Source organism: Podarcis filfolensis (assembly GCF_964270895.1).
Source record: "Podarcis filfolensis genome assembly, chromosome: 16".
NCBI lineage: Eukaryota > Metazoa > Chordata > Lepidosauria > Squamata > Lacertidae > Podarcis > Podarcis filfolensis.
This window is the reverse complement of record NC_139620.1, coordinates 4,092,785-4,106,113: the sequence shown is the minus strand read 5'-3', so window position 1 is coordinate 4,106,113 and position 13,329 is coordinate 4,092,785. Positions and strand designations below refer to the sequence as shown.

Sequence of the window (13,329 nt, the reverse complement as noted above, 5' to 3'; positions counted from 1 at the left end):
CAAGGAGGTTTATAAAAATTGAAAACTGCTGCAGACCTGTAGGGAGCCGGATTTTCATTTTAAAAGAATGGGGAACAGAGAGAAGCAAATTCGACAGATTAAACTCAACCAGTTTTCCTGGGCCAAAAGTACAGCATATTGCCCTTGTGTAATGCGCAGGATGGGAGTGGGTTTTGGGGCAGCAGCGAGCTTGAGAGGTGGGCTCCCTGTGTCTCCTCTGCACCTGAGCAGCAGCCTCAATGCCCAATATAGCCTCTCTTGCAACCTTCTTCTGGGATCTGCAGTCACCTTGGCAGTTCTTTAAGACATTGAGCACTTCTGGGGGCAAAGACATCACTTTGCCATGACCCGGCTGCTTCAAAACCCACCTGAGGACCAGGACACGTCCCAGGCAGGAGCACCTCTGCCTGCATGGCTAAATTCCTGCTTTCTGGACCAAACTCAGGAATTGCGTATATGCAGGGCTCACCTAAATATTGTTGCATGGCATTACAATTTCTAAGCGGCACCAGATTCAAAGGGGTACAAGCGCTGAACTAGGGACTGTGTTTCCTTTGGAAACGAGGGACAGTGGAGACTGCAGTGTCTTTATGACATATGGTTTATTTGCACATATATACCACCTGAGCCGATGATGGAGGGGCCTACAGCACAGACATCCCAACAGGTTCTTCCTTCTCCCATAGCTACATCACCGCTCAATTCAAACATGCTCCTAAGTGTGGCTCTGACCCTCTGTCCAGCCTGCTGCATTTTACAGACTGCAACCTTTTTGCAAAAACTCAGTCCTCGACTCTATAAAAGGTAAAGGGACCCCTGACCATTAGGTCCAGTTGTGACTGACTCTGGGGTTGCGGTGCTCATCTCGCTTTATTGGCCAAGGGAGCCGGCGTACAGCTTCTGGGTCATGTGGCCAGCATGACTAAGCTGCTTCTGGAGAACCAGAGCAGCGCATGGAAACGCCGTTTATCTTCCCGCTGGAGCGGTACCTATTTATCTACTTGCATTTTGAGGTGCTTTCGAGCTGCTAGGTTGGTAGGAGCAGGGACCGAGCAACGGGAGCTCACCCCTTCGCGGGGATTCGAACCGCCAACCTTCTGATCGACAAGCCCAAGAGGCTCAGTGGTTTAGCCCACAGCGCCACCCGCGTCCCTCAACTCTATACTTCATCTCAAATTCTCCTCTGTCTTCAAAACTAACCCTGGGTTGAGGGAGGGGTCCCTCCCGCTTTCCATTTGGCACGGAGGCCTCGCTCTCTCTGGCTTTCCTGGGGTACCAGCATTTTCTGTTCCTCTTTGGCTAATGGCTGAGTTCCCAGGTGATTTCCTGAACATGGGAAGCTGGTGTCAGAGACGTTCCCTTTCTGACAGAGGGAGAGGAATCATCACAAGGGGAGGGGGAAGAGCCAGAGAGTAGTAGGAACCTGATTCCTTTGCCCAGTGAAAGTGAGATAAGGCTATCTCACTCAGGAATGCAGCCTGGCAGTTCTGAAAGTAACACAGAGCTGAAAGAACAGGATGCAACAGAGGAGAGAGAGGAGAAAGTAGGACCAGAGACTCCGAAAAGTTGGTGATTGAGTCATTTAGCAGAAAAGCGCATGACAGGAAAAAGGAGGGAGAAGAGGTGGAGAATACAGTCATACCTCAGGTTACAGCCGCTTCAGGTTGCGTTTTTTTGGCTTGCGGACTGCCGAAACCCGGAAGTACCAGAAATGGTTACTTCCAGGTTCCGGCGGTCATGCATGCGCAGAAGTGCTAAATCGCGCTTTGCACATGCGCAGAAGCGCCGAATCGCAACCTGCGCATGTGCAGACGTGGGTTGCGAATGTTGCGGGTTGCGAACGTGCATCCCGCACGGATCACGTTCGCAACCCGAGCGTCCACTGTAACTTGCTTCACCCGGAAAAAGAAACTAGTTCCGTCAACTGACTCTGAGGGTGACGAATGAGTTAATGAAGCTCAGACCGCTGAACCCTTGAATTGCTGAATAAAACCGAAGTAATAAAACTTTCAGAGGCTGCGTCTTGTGTGGGAGAGACTACCAAACCTGACAGCTGGTTGGATCTGCATTTTTACACTGCTAAAGCCGTTTCCCATTCCCTGGGGTACCGATTAGGATTACCCAAAGATGGAAGAGTTTCCTGGATCGTACGGAGGGGAATGCGTTGGGACAAGTTCTTGCCAACAGTGAAAGCAAGAGCCGCTTTGATTGGTCCTCCCAAGGCGTTGGTTGTGCAGCTGGGCGAGAATGATTTGGCCTTTCGAAAAGGCATGGACTTGATTTGGAATATCCTTAAGGACTTTGATGAGCTGGCCTCCCTTTTCCCGGACATTACATTCTTTCGGTCGGCCCTTTTGGAGAGGCACGTATGGTGCAACAGTCATCGCCCAGCTGCTGTTAACAGGGCCAGGAAACTTGTGAACTGAGCGGTTGCTCAAAGAGTGGTGGCGCTGAAGGGTCGGGTGATTGAGCACCCCACCATAAAAGCCAGCGACGTGACCCTATACCGAGAAAATGGCGTGCATCTTTCCAATCACGGAAACGATGTGTGGTTGGCCAGTGTGACTGAGGGTATTAGGAATTGGTTGCAGGAGTGAGGGTATTGGAGGTGAGCATTTGGCTTGAGTGGCAATTAGGCATTGGAGTATTCGGTTGAAGGTGAAGGGAGGTAGTGGCCATCACCTACCCCTCCTAATTCAAGGGTATTCCGTTAAAGGAATCCGGGGGGCGTGGTCTCCATCTGAAGCCCCAGATGGGGGGCTAGGGCCATGGCATGACCCCTAGCAGTGACCCTGGATCAGTAGGGCTCCCCCTACTGGAGGTTAACCCTTCCAAGACGCCTGCAGACAGGCAGGAGTCAGATATAGTCATGTGGTTTCCAATGCCTAAGCCAATACCACTCACATTCTGTAACCAATAAAGTTGTGGCCTTTTTCGCCCATTAACCAAAAATACTGTTTCATGTGTCTTTATTCCACTTCCCGGGAGAGTCTGGGACCTTGCCGTGCAAACCCAGTGTGCATTTCAGAGGGCAGTGTGTTTCAGTTCTGATATCATTTTGGAAAATGTGAGTTTCATAGATTCACCTTGAAATGCAAGCTACTGGTAAATTGATCCACCCCTTCATCTCTGGCAAGGGCAAAAAGTATTCTCAGAAGAGTCCTCTTTCTCTTGATTTCATCAGGACTGGACACACTGGAACTTTGAGACTGGCCAGGGGCATTTCACGAAATGAGGAGGAAGACATAGTAAGCTTTGAGAAAAACACGCAAGAGGCCTCTGTGATGCTGCAGTGAAGCTTTAATGGCTAGGAAGGAAGGAGAGAACATTCTCTGGGATCAACAGTTCAGGTAGGAGAAGAGAAACAAATACATTCCAAACTAAGGAAGGGGAAATTCCACATTCAAAGGGGAGATATGCGGGGAAACCAATGAACCCATAAATGGAGGTGGTTGTATTGGAAAAGTGGAAGGCTGGAAGTTTCTCCCCAGACCTTTCCTTTAGCCCAGCTGGCTAAAAAGGCAGACCTTGAGGGTCCCCCAATTCTGACTCATCAAACAGACGGAGGCTTGGCATCAGCACAGGGAACATACACAGGCAGCAGAGGAAGAACGACCGAGTCATGTGTTGCAGAAGAAAGTTTCAGCATTGGCAGCCCTGGACATCAGAAAAGATGGATCTGGATCATGAATGCTGAGCATTTCTGACTTTTTGGCCCCTGAGATCACAATCTCTATCCAGGTTTTCCACATTACATTTCAGATTGGGGCCCTTCTTTTAGGATAAATATGTTGGACTCTTTACAGTAGGGTCTGCAAAATCAGGTATAGGAATTTTTCTCAAAACATGAGTAGCCCTTGTAGTATTCCAGAAGTGAATCCTTAGCCACAAGGAACACAAATCAACGCAGAGGCTGATGGTCCGGTCAAGATCACTGAAACACGGTTTTGCCAGACTGCCCCTAGCCACTGGGACTCCATCCGACTCTAAGGTTATGTGTTCCAAGACGTTATTGGTCATTCCAGCCTCCTGCTTTGCTTTCTTTTGACTTGGCTTCAATTTGCACCTACGAACACACTGGATGTTGCAATCGCAGGTGAAGCACATATTCTGCCTGAAAAGACTCTGGTTCCTATAGATGGCTAAAGGTGCTGGGAATCATAGCTCTGTGAGGGGCTACATTTCCCAGAATTCTTTGGAGGACAATGTTCCATGATTCCTGGAACTGTCAACGTTTGAGGCCTTTAGGCTGTTACAATGACCCTGTAATTGTTTGTAGCAGAGATTATTGGTGAGCAGGCCTTTGAGTAGATAGAGAGGGAAGGACTTTCTTTAAATGAGAGGGGCCTGGATTACTTCTTGTCCCTGTAATCCTGGCTGCTTGGACACTTCAGCTCACTTATGTCACCTTTCTCTTGTCAGACCTTCACAGGGGGCACCCTCTCAGACCACCTCAGCCCCTGGCTCCCTTCTTCTGATCTTCCCCAAATGAGTATGAACAAATGTGGTCTCCAAATGGTCAGTTTCCTCCAGTTTTTCCTTGTCTCCTCCTCTCTGACTCCTCTCAGCTGACTCTCCCCCCTAGTACCTGCAACCTCCGGCCAATCAGGACCTGTGGTACATCAGGATAGCCAGGGAGAGGGGAGACTGTGCCACACAGAAAATGGGACCCAGAGTTAGTTTTGAAGACAAAGAAGAATTTGAGATGGAGTACAGAGCTGAGTTTAGGACTGAGTTTTTGCAGAAAGGTTGCAGCCTGTAAAATGCAGCAAGCTGGACCCAGGGTCAGAGCCACAATTGGGAACATGATTGATTTCTGTTTCACTCTAGCGATGATGTGGCTATGGGAGAAGGAAGAACCTGTTGGGATGTCTGTACTGTAGGCCCCTCCATCATCAGCTCAGGTGGTATATATGTGCAAATTAACCATATGTCATAAAGTCTCCACTGTCCTTCATTTCCAAAGGAAACACGGTCCCTAGTTCAGTGCTTATACCCCTTTGAATCTGGCACTGCTCCGAGATTGAAGTGGCATGCAACAATATTTAGGTGAGCCCTGCATATACGCAATTCCTTTGTCTGGTGCAGAAAGCAGGAATTTAGCCATACAGGCAGAGGTGCACTGACTGGGATGTTTCCTGGTCAGCAGCTGGCTGACATATCAGTAGAAGGATTCCAGACTCTCCATTTCTCAGAACCTGTCGAGCCTTAAAAGTTAGGAGAGGTAATGTGTTCCAAGAAGTTATTGGTCCTGCCAGCCTCCTCCTTCGCGCAAGACGCTGCTTTGCTTTCTTTTGACTCGGCTTCAATTTGCACCTACGAACACACTGGATGTTGCAATCACAGGCGAAGCACATTTTCTGCCTTAAAAGACTCCGGTCCCTATAGCTGGCTAAGGGTGCTGGGAATCATAGTTCTGTGAGGGTTGAGCTACATTTCCCAGAATTCTTGGGGAGGACAATGTTCCATGATTCCTGGGACTGTCAGCGTTTGAGGCCTTTATGCTGTTACAATGACCCTGCAAGTGTTTGTAGCAGAGATTACTGGTGAGCAGGCCTTTGAGTAGATAGAGAGGGAAGGACTTTATTTAAATGAGAGGGGCCTGGATTACTTCTTGTCCCTGTACTCCTGGCTGCTTGGACACCTCAGCTCACTTGTGTCACCTTCCTCTTGTCAGACCTTCACAGGGGACACCCTCTCAGACCACCTCAGCCCCTGGCTCCCTTCTTCTGATCTTCCCCAAATGAGTATAAGTAACTAACGGGGTCTCCAAATCCTGGTCTGTTTCCTCCAGTTTTTCCTGGTCTCTTCCTCCCTGCACAATCCTCATTGACTTCCTTTATTCCCACAGACTCCTCTCAGCTGACTCTGCCCCCAAGTACCTGGAACTTCCAGCCAAAAGGGTCTGTGGTCACAAAGAGCAATGAAGATCCACGGACCTGATTCTGGCCCTGCTTAATCGATTCTCAGTGCATTCCTCTCTCCCTGCATTCACAGGACATCTCACCAAGGACTTCTACCGCACACAATCACACACAATAATACTGGTGGTCACACAACATTTTGCCCTCACAATGCTGCCGTTCCCAACATCCCTAAGAGTCTACAGTGCCCAGAGTTGTATGAAGGGGAAAAGATGCTTCAGATGTGTTTAAAAGAAGTCATTCATATGTAGGTTATGCTGCACAGATGATGCTTCAGAAGCATGAAGGAGTCAAGAAAACACCCTGAATTCCATTAAAAGGAACACAGAGAACTTCATCCAAGGTGAAGCTGAGCCCAAATTAAGCAAAGCAGCTTCCCGAGCCAAGCTGTAACCTGACCTGCAAGATACCTTTCGGAACATAGTATGTGGAGGTTGAATATTGTCCTGGTCTTGTGGTAACAGCTTAGGAATGCTTGTTCCTTCAACCTGTCAATTTTAGATATTCCAGTTTCTCGCTGTTTCCAAATGTGAATTCAGCTCCCTTCGTGTCTGCAGCAGTTTGTGATTTATTTATTTTTTAAGCCTTGTGAAAATTCATAAGCATCAGTGAAAAATTCTCCCAATTCCCCACATTTCAGCATGGAATTTTGCAACCAAAGTCCACTGATATAATTCACATTTCTACTTTAAGCTAATTCACTAATCTCTTCATTTTATGCACTCTTTCATCTTGACATATGGGTTTTTCTTTCTTTCAAAATATTGCTTGCTTGGGGAACAGCATCACACCTTCATACAAGTGTGTATTTCGAAGGGTGACATGTTTTGGCTATTATGTCAATTTGCAAATTGTGAATTGGAGAGATTCACCTTTAAATGCAAACTCAACTCAACAGCCCTAACTCTATTCCTGGCAAGGGTAAAAAGTACTCTCAGAAGAGTCCTCTTTCTGCTGACTTCATCACGACTGGACACCTTGGAACTGCAGAAAGAGCTTCCAAGGAGTAGCTGGGAATCCCTCCTTCCAACTGAGCGGTGCCTGTCTTGGCAGGGACTTTCAGGCAGGAGAAGCTAATAGGGGTCAGCACAGAGGGGTGTCGGACAGGATCAGACACATATCAAGGAGACATATTTGTGATTGCGAGTTGCACTTCACGAAAGGTGAGCTGAGAACCAGTAAAGCAGGAGAAAAACACGCAAGAGGCCTCTGTGATGCTGCAGTGAAGCTTTAATGGCTAGCAAGGAAGGAGGGAACATTCTCTGGGATCAACAGGTCAAGCAGGAGAAGAGATTCAACATTAAGAGATTAAAGGAAAGCAAAACACTCATAAAAGTGTTCACAGGCGGCCAAAAAGGCCCCAGGCAAGAGCCTCTTGGTGGAAGATGTGCAGATATTCTGCCAATTCTGACTCAGTGAACTGAGGTTTGTTTGGCATAAATGTAGGATACACTCAGCAGAGGCGGAAGGAAGATTTGCAAGGGGAAAGAATGTGTTACAGAGCAAAGATGACATGTTGGCAGCCATGGATAGTTTGCGTAGTGGGCACTCAGCATTTAGGACTTCCTGGCCGTCAAGAGCACAAACCATACGCAGGTTTCTTGACTCAGGTGTCATTTTGGGGCTTTACATTAGGATCAGAAAAGCAGATGATTCTCAACTGGGCGCATCTGGTGAGTGACATGACTGCCTTGCATTCTGTTCAAAATGTGAGACCATCCAAAGTAACAAAGGAAGCAGCAGAAGTGAATCCTCAACGACGGAATTGTGGCCGCTGGATATGGACTCTGAATTTTTGTATTATAGCTATAATATCCTCTATTCGGGGGGGTTCCTCTGGCATCTCTGAAGAGGGAGTTCCATTGTTGACACTGGACATCTTGCAAGAATCTTGGATACTCTGAAATGATACGTTTTCAAGGATACTTTCAGAAACACGTGAAAACAGGGGAAATCAGACATTATCTCTCATAACCAGAGAAATATTTGTCAGACAGGGAGGAGGCAGTTCCCCTTACTTTTCAGCTTTTATATTGAGATTCCTTTATAATGACTTAAAGAATGCATCTCCAGGAAGGAGACAGTTCAGATAACGAGAGTTATAAAAGATTACTTTAATGTTGATTTTTAATTGTTGCAGCCAGGCCTGGGACAGTAAGTTGAATGATGGTAAAACATTAAAACAGTGATTTTAAAATGGAAAAGTCTCAATGATTCCCATCCCCATTTGACAGGTTGTGTCTCTCTGACCCTTCTCCCTCTCCCTCTGAAATTTGAGAGACTTCTCTCACACTCTGGCCCTGCAGGATCCTTCCTCTTCTGGGGTCAGACTCTTGGTCCCCCTAGTTGAGTGTTATTTCTACAGCAGGGATGGGGAGGGTTAGCCTTCCAGAACTTGTGGAACTACAACTCCCAGCAGCCCTAGCAGCCAACATCGGCCAAGGCCAGAGGGGGTGGGAGTTGTTTTACATCTGGAGGACCACAGGTTCCCCAGCCCTGCTAAGCTGTGAGTTGGACTGACGTCCCAGGAGTTCAGCTGAGCCTCTTTCCCTGTCGGACCTGCCTCACCCAAGAAAAGGCAAGTGTTTGTGGAGCAAAGCAGCCCTGCCTAAGTGCTCCTCAGTCCTCCCGTTGAGATGCAACGTGGGCACATCCTGTGACAATGGCACAGCACCTTTCTCAGAAGAAGATGAGGATGGGGGACTGGCCAGAGATTCCCAGAGGAGGGAAAATGGGTCCAGGGATCTTCCCATTACACAGAGCTGCTCTTTCAAACAAAGCACAACCAGATCCTGAACAGGACGTCTTTCCCTCGCCAGTTCTGATCTCTTAGGAGGAAGAGACCCCCCTTTTCACCCTCATCGAACTCCATCCCAGAGAGGGCCCAGCTCCACATTTCAGAAGTCCTATTAGAAGTGGGATTTCTGTCTGAGCCCAAAACACTGCCAGTGGCACAGGGAATTGCAAGTAAAGACCTGAAGGTCTCTTCCCCAATCTGATTTCCATGTGAAACTAAGAAGGAAGGCATCTTGGGGGGAAAAACCCGGTAATTAACTGCCCCATTGTCAATCTGTTGCTATATTCTTTGCTCTAGTAATTAATTTACTTAAAAGGAGCTTACCAAAAGCTGAAGAAGCTGAGCAGCCGAAGAGAGGAGATCTTCAAAAGCGCTGGTGGAAAAGCCCTACGCGCTGAGCCCTTTTATGCAGGTTCTCTCTGCAATTGGAGCAAATACTTTGGTGCAGCATCACTAATTTGGCAAAGTATAGCCCACCCCCACTTTTTGGCCACTATCCCTAGCCATTGGAACTCCATCCGCCTGCAATGTAATGTGTTCCAAGAAGTTATTGGTCATGTCAGCCTCCTGCTTGGCTTTCTTTTGACCCAGCTTCAATTTGGGTAATGTTCATTGTGTTCCTTTTAAATGTAATTTGGGGCATTTACTTGACTCAGCCCTGCTCACGCCTTTGCAGCTATGAACACACTCGTTGTCGCAATCGCATATGAAGCCCATTTTCTGCCCCATAGGACTCTGTACCTATAGATGGCTATGGGTGCTGAGAATCATAGCTCTATGAGGGGTAAGCTACATCTCCCAGATTTCTTTGGGAGGAAAACATTCTGTGATTTCCGCTATGAGCTATGATTAGCCAAATTAGTGGTGCTGAAGCAAGATATTTGCTTCAGCTGCAGAGAGAAACTGCGTAAAAGGGCTGAGCCCGTAGGGCTTTTCCACCAGCGCTTTTGAAGATCTCCCTTCTTCCCCTCAGCTTCTTCAGCTTTTGGTAAGCTCTTAATAAGTAAATTGATTGCTAGAGCAAAGAAGTTTGCAACTGATTGTCTATGGGGCAGTTATTTGGACAGAAAGGACTTCTTCACTCAGAACAGAGTCATATTGTGACAGTCTCTCCCATGGTCACACAACATTTTGCCCTCACAGTGCTGCCGTTCCCAACATCCCTAAGAGTCTACAGTGCCCAGAGTCCTATGAAGGGGAAAAGATGCTTCAGATGTGTTTAAAAGAAGTCGTCCGTATGTAGGTTATGCTCCACAGATGATGCTTCTGAAGCCTGAAGGAGTCAAGAGAACACCCTGAACGCCATTAAAAGGAACACAGAGAACATCATCCAAGGTGAAGCTGAGCCCAAATTAAGCAAAGCAGCTTCCCGAGCCAAGCTGTAACCTGACCTGCAAAATACCTTTCGGAACATAGTATGTGGAGGTTGAATATTGTCCTGGTCTTGTGGTAACAGCTTAGGAATGCTTGTCCCTTCAACCTGTCAATTTTAGATATCCCAGTTTCTCACTGTTTCTAAACGTGAATTCAGCTCGCTTCATGTCTACAGCAGTTTGTGATTTATTTATTTTTTAAGCCTTGTGAAAATTCATAGGCATCAGTGAAAAATTCTCCCAATTCCCCACATTTCAGCATGGAATTTTGCAATCAAAGTCCACTGATATAATCCACATTTGTATGTTAAGCTAATTCACTAATCTCTTCATTTTATGCACTCTTTCATCTTGACATATGGGTTTTTCTTTCTTTCAAAATATTGCTTGCTTGGGGAACAGCATCACACCTTCATACAAGTGTGTATTTTGAAGGGTGACATATTTGGGCTATTATGTCAATTTGTAAATTGTGAATTGGAGAGATTCACCTTTAAATGCAAACTAAACTCAACCCCCCTAACCCCATTCCTGGCAAGGGTAAAAAGTACTCTCAGAAGAGTCCTCTTTCTGCTGACTTCATCACGACTGGACACCTTGGAACTGCAGAAAGAGCTTCCAAGGAGTAGCTGGGAATCCCTCCTTCCAACTGAGCGGTGTCTGTCTTGGCAGGGACTTTCAGGCAGGAGAAGCTAATAGGGGTCAGCACAGAGGGGTGTTGGACAGGATCAGACACATATCAAGGAGACATATTTGTGATTGCCAGTTGCACTTCACGAAAGGTGAGCTGAGAACCAGTAAAGCAGGAGAAAAACACGCAAGAGGCCTCTGTGATGCTGCAGTGAAGCTTTAATGGTTAGCAAGGAAGGAGGGAACATTCTCTGGGATCAACAGGTCAAGCAGGAGAAGAGATTCAACATTAAGAGATTAAAGGAAAGCAAAACACTCATAAAATTGTTCACAGGCTGCCAAAAAGGCCCCAGGCAAGAGCCTCTTGGTGGAAGATGTGCAGATATTCTGCCAATTCTGACTCAGTGAACTGAGGCTTGCTTGGCATAAATGTAGGATACACTCAGCAGAGAAGGAAGGAAGATTTGCAAGGAGAAAGAATGTGTTACAGAGCAAAGATGACATGTCGGCAGCCGTAGATAGTTTTGCGTAGTGGGTGCTCAGCATTTCGGACTTCCTGGCCCTCAAGAGCACAAACCATACGCAGGTTTCTTGACTCAGGTGTCAGTTTGGGGCTTTACATTGCGAAGGGTATAACGTTATCCAACGTTACCATATTCGTCAACAACTCGTAAGTGAAGAAGTAGCTGCATCATCGCATAGTCATCATCATCATAATCGTCACTTGCAAGACTCATGGATAATCTGAAATGATACATTTTCAAGGATGCTTTCAGAAGCACATGAAAATGGGGGAAATCAGACATTATCTCTCAGATAACCAAAGAAATGCAAGATTAATTTAATATTAGTTTTTAAATTGTTGCAAATAGGCCTGGTACAGTAAGGTGAATGATGGTAAAACATTAAAATGCTGACCCCTCCCCCTTTTGACAAGTTGTGTCTCTCTGACCCTTCTCCCTCTCCCTCTGAAATTTGAGAGACTTCTCTCACACTCTGGCCCTGCAGGATCCTTCCTCTTCTGGGGTCAGACTCTTGGTCCCCCTAGTGGAGTGTTGTTTCTACAGCAGGGATGGGGAGGGTTAGCCTTCCAGAGCTTGTGGAACTACAACTCCCAGCAGCCCTAGCAGCCAACATTGGCCAAGGCCAGAGGGGGTGGGAGTTGTTTTACATCTGGAGGACCACAGGTTCCCCAGCCCTGCTAAGCTGTGAGTTGGACTGACGTCCCAGGAGTTCAGCTGAGCCTCTTTCCCTGTCGGACCTGCCTCACCCAAGAAAAGGCAAGTGTCATCCCTGCCTAAAGTGCTCCTCAGTCCTCCCGTTGAGATGCAACGTGGGCACATCCTGTGACAATGGCACAGCACCTTTCTCAGAGGAAGAGGAGGATGGGGCACTGGCCTGAGATTCCCAGAGGAGGGGAAATGGGTCCAGGGATCTTCCCATTACACAGAGCTGCTCTTTCAAACAAAGCACAACCAGATCCTGAACGGGACGTCTTTCCCTTGTCAGTTCTGATCTCTTAGGAGGATCACCCTCTTCTAACTCCATCCCAGAGAGGGCCCAGCTCCACATTTCAGAAGTCCTATTAGAAGTGGGATTTCTGTCTGAGCCCAAAACACTGCCAGTGGCACAGGGAATTGCAAGTAAAGACCTGAAGGTCTCTTCCCCAATCTGATTTCCATGTGAAACTAAGAAGGAAGGCATGTTGGGGGGAAACCCCAGTAAATAACTGCCCCATAGTCAATCTGTTGCAAACTTCTTTGCTCTGGTAATCAATTTACTTAAAAGGAGCTTACCAAAAGCTGAAGAAGCTGAGCAGCCGAAGAGAGGAGATCTTCAAAAGCGCTGGTGGAAAAGCCCTACGCGCTGAGCCCTTTTATGCCGGTTCTCTCTGCACCTGCAGCAAATATCTTGCTTCAGCACCACTAATTTGGCTAATTAATTCTATGAGCTAAGATATTTGTTCCAAGTGCAGAGAGAAACTGTCTGCCTCTGAGCTTTCACCTCCCGCAAACCCCTGTTGTAAAACTAGACCATCTTCCTCTTCCTTCTCCCTGGAAGGGTCAAGATGGGGAGGCCGTCTCTACCACTCCTCCCCCTCCTCTGCCCAGTCCCTGCTGCTTCAATGGATGCTCATGTCCTCATGTTCTGCAGAGAAGGCAGAGTTTCAATATCACTCACAATATGGACCCTACTGAGAATCGCCCACATTCCCCGTCCCTTTACTGTTTTCTTGCCCATCTTCCTCTGCTATCTCTCCTCCATTTATGCCCAGCAACCCTCAGTTCTCTGAGTCTGAATAAGGAGAACCTCAGGATCTGCACATCTTCCAGGGAGTTCCTAACTGAGAACTTCTTAGCAAGCTGGGCCAGGACAAAAGGGAGGTCTAGAGAAAACCAACTTCTTTCCTTCCTTACTTGTGCTTGTCCAATACAAAGCCCTCTGTTTATAGATATTTTGTTTTCTCATAATCGGCATCATCTCAACAGTGAATGTGCTCTTTACTCGGAATAGGATCTTTTTATTTTTCTTCTCCCACTTAAACTGCTCATCACAGAGAACGTTCACTCATTTCTGCTTCTCTGTTAAAGCTTCAGTGCAGCAT

General features: G+C 47.1%; 2 long non-coding RNA genes across 2 annotated transcripts in view; one reads left to right on the top strand and one right to left on the bottom strand.

The window, feature by feature from the left end:
• LOC310751970 overlaps positions 1-9,668 on the bottom strand; it is a 41,085-nt gene extending 31,417 nt beyond the window's left edge. The window contains exons 1-2 of the long non-coding RNA XR_014542740.1: positions 9,046-9,668; positions 6,227-7,824 (exon numbers count right to left, since the gene is read on the bottom strand). This is a non-coding gene — a long non-coding RNA (uncharacterized lncRNA). The remainder of the gene's footprint in view (positions 1-6,226; positions 7,825-9,045) is intronic.
• Positions 5,006-5,943, top strand: LOC310752043. The gene is made up of 2 exons (XR_014542818.1): positions 5,006-5,049; positions 5,852-5,943. It is a non-coding gene; the product is annotated as an uncharacterized lncRNA (long non-coding RNA).
• Positions 9,669-13,329: the final 3,661 nt, after the last annotated feature.